This window comes from Sinohyriopsis cumingii, chromosome 12 (genome assembly GCF_028554795.1).
Source record: "Sinohyriopsis cumingii isolate HCF-2022 chromosome 12, ASM2855479v2, whole genome shotgun sequence".
Classification (NCBI taxonomy): Eukaryota; Metazoa; Mollusca; class Bivalvia; order Unionida; family Unionidae; genus Sinohyriopsis; species Sinohyriopsis cumingii.
The window spans coordinates 79,213,860-79,216,981 of record NC_142972.1 but is presented as its reverse complement, the minus strand read 5'-3'; positions in this window follow the sequence as shown (position 1 = coordinate 79,216,981).

Below are 3,122 nucleotides of genomic sequence, written 5' to 3'. Positions count from 1 at the left end.
TATAATTATAAAATCCGATTGCTTTACCGTCCACATTTCTTTTTATTCCCTTAGCTCGTTTTTTAACCTTACTATAATTTTAAGCAATACATTTTACTACGTAATCCAATAAATTCCGTTATAATTTTCATAGAAACTTGATCTTTAAACTTTCCTATTACGTTTTTATTGTCATCGCAGTAAAATCCGATATTTGTTGGATAATCAAAAAGATCAAACAGATCCAGGTGTTCATACAATTCTTTGTAAATATCATCAGATTCTTGATTGTAAATCAACGAGTCAGTATCTGTAAATATCAACTCTACATCAAGCCACTCAAACTTTACAAAATTGTAATGAAACTGGTACATTAGCCTCTTTGATATTTCAAGTACAGTCATACGGACATAAACTGGTTTATTCAACTTTAAGTTTGTCTTTCTCTTATGTCTCGCGATAAGATTTTTGATTATAAACTTGTATCCATATAAAATTATCAAATGCTACACATTTATTACGACGTTCAGCGTTATTAACAATTTCTGTATTTACTCGCATCTGTATATTTTCAATGGTCTTTCCGAAGACGCTATTCTTCATGAGATTGAAGAAGTTTTTCTCCAATTCTGTATAGTATTAGAATCGATATAATCTTTCATCCAAAACGATTGATTAAACTGTAACGCTCGATGAGCTTTTCTTAGTACCGGACCATGGTCTAGTGCCTGTTTCAAATTTTTATAGTGTAAAATATATCTCCGTTTGTCAAGAAGATTTTAATAGTTTTGAACAATTGATTTACCACTAGTGCTGGCATTACATGAGTAATTACGTTGTTGCTCTGATAACAAAATGTAATCGATCAGCATTGACTCAGGACAAAATGGATAATTGTTATGTGCGTCATGAAAATCAACTGTAATCGATCAGCTTTGACTCAGGACAAAATGGATAATCGTTATGTACGTCATGAAGATCGACGGGATAGTCAAGATAAACATCAATAAAACAACCAATATTATCAGATACAGTTTTATCGGTTTCTTTGGAAAACTGATCTGGACTTATCCATCATCGACTCCAAATACATAAATACCACTTAGCAAACGTAAAATGTTTTGTTTCTCAGATTTTGGAATTTGATACTCAGAAACGGGAAATAACAATTCCGGAAAAGTTTAGATTGTTAGAATGACAAATATAATTTGATACTCTGTCGGCGTGCGTATCTACCGGGAACAACGCAGATAATAACGGCTATTGAAAACATTTGTTATCGTTATTCTTGACATTGATTCAACATTTTGAGTTTTTAATTTTAGTTTGCAGCTCGACATATGAGCTACCTCGCGATGGATTATATTTCATAGAATGAAACAAAATTTCTGTTATTTTATCGAATCTCCAACCCGATCCAAATGTTGTATATTCATCAGTCTTTTTTCTGTATCTCCTGAAATATATCAACTGACTATGACAACAAATTTGTTCTAATCAAACCGCGGCGGGATAGCGATGTAATGTAAGGATCAGCAAGCTCTTCGAATTGCTGTTGAGATGATTGCGTCTGGTCAGATTGCTGATCAGATGATATAATCATCTTTGAAAAACGAACACGAAATTGCACAATGATTTTTACACCCTTATGCGTTGCAAGCTCAGATTGCACGGTTGTTCGAAGTAAATGAAATAAATTTGTAGATGAGAAATTTGTTAGTAAAAGTTAATTATCAAACATCTCTAAATGTTATCGAATCCGGCAATTGCTGTTGCAATTTTGGGGGGCTAATATTTTGTCACGAACAAACTTCGTTTTGCGATATCTCCAAGTTTCAACAACATATAATACGGTGTTTTATATTTCTCTCATAGTGCGATACGAAATTGCTAATTAGAGATTTTAAAAACACAATATTATATGATGGCAAAATTATACCAGCGACCTATCATAATCAATAGTCTTGCAAGGTGCCAGGAAATATTCTGATGCCATCCCAAATATAATTTGTTCACTGGCAATGAACTTGGAGTTATTATTAATCTTAAAACTAAAGCTTCGTTCGGGATTATAACACCTAATGGTTATCAGATAAAAGTAAAGTCTAGCGATGATGCAAAGTACACTGACCTATTTTTACATGAATTTATCTGGACACTGTACAGTGATGATATTCCAGCTGCAATGCAAGTTTATTATGTCAATGATCAGGTCACCGACAATAACGTTGTAAACTGGTCTTTGAGAGAGGAGTTTAAACAACATCCGATCTACGATTTGTATGAGGCTAAAAGAGGAGGTGTTGTCCGAAACATCCGAAGAATAAACAATATTGGTAGGGTTGATAAAGATGGTTATATTCGGGTAATGGTATGAGGAGCTAATATCAATCAACTTTTATATAAATCAAACAAATTTGTGTTTGAAGATTTTCTTGGTTTGATTCCTAGTGGCTTAGTTATTGATCATAAAAACCGAACTAAAAACGATAATCGTCTCGAAAATCTTGACCTTGTGTAACAGAAGGAAAATACGAGAGTCGGCACAGGAGGTGGTATTAATTTAAAAATTCCTACCAAACCTGTCACATCAATAAACTCTATCACACGTGAAGAAACACTATTTTCTTCAACAACAGCCGCATCAAAATACTTTAACATTTGCTGACCATCAACTCTGCTGCTGATGGCGCCAGAAAATGAGTATTTTCAACAACAACTTTTGACAAAATCTTCTTTCGATATCCATTTGTTGTTTAGTATAGCAGCAATATCGCTGTTTGTTTAGCGCTTCTGTGTCGTACTCGATCTAAATCTTACCATATTTTACCATGCGATTGACTTCGACGTTACTGAGCCAAATAAGATTTTTTTTCATTCTACTGTGTAGTGGGCCATCGCGTTCTCATCACCAAGAAACATGTTTCTTATAGCCTCTTCAAGTTGATATGTGTTTACAACATTTGCTCGAGTAAAAAACGTTCCATATTATTCAACTATTTAACGTAAACTTGTCGATCACAGATCAATCTTTAGAATATCCCTAAGACTGTCTCGAGTCAAGCAACAATGAAACAATGACCCCATTTCATGACAGTTTCCCTGTAATATCTGACAAATATTTTGTTATTATATCTTTTTCC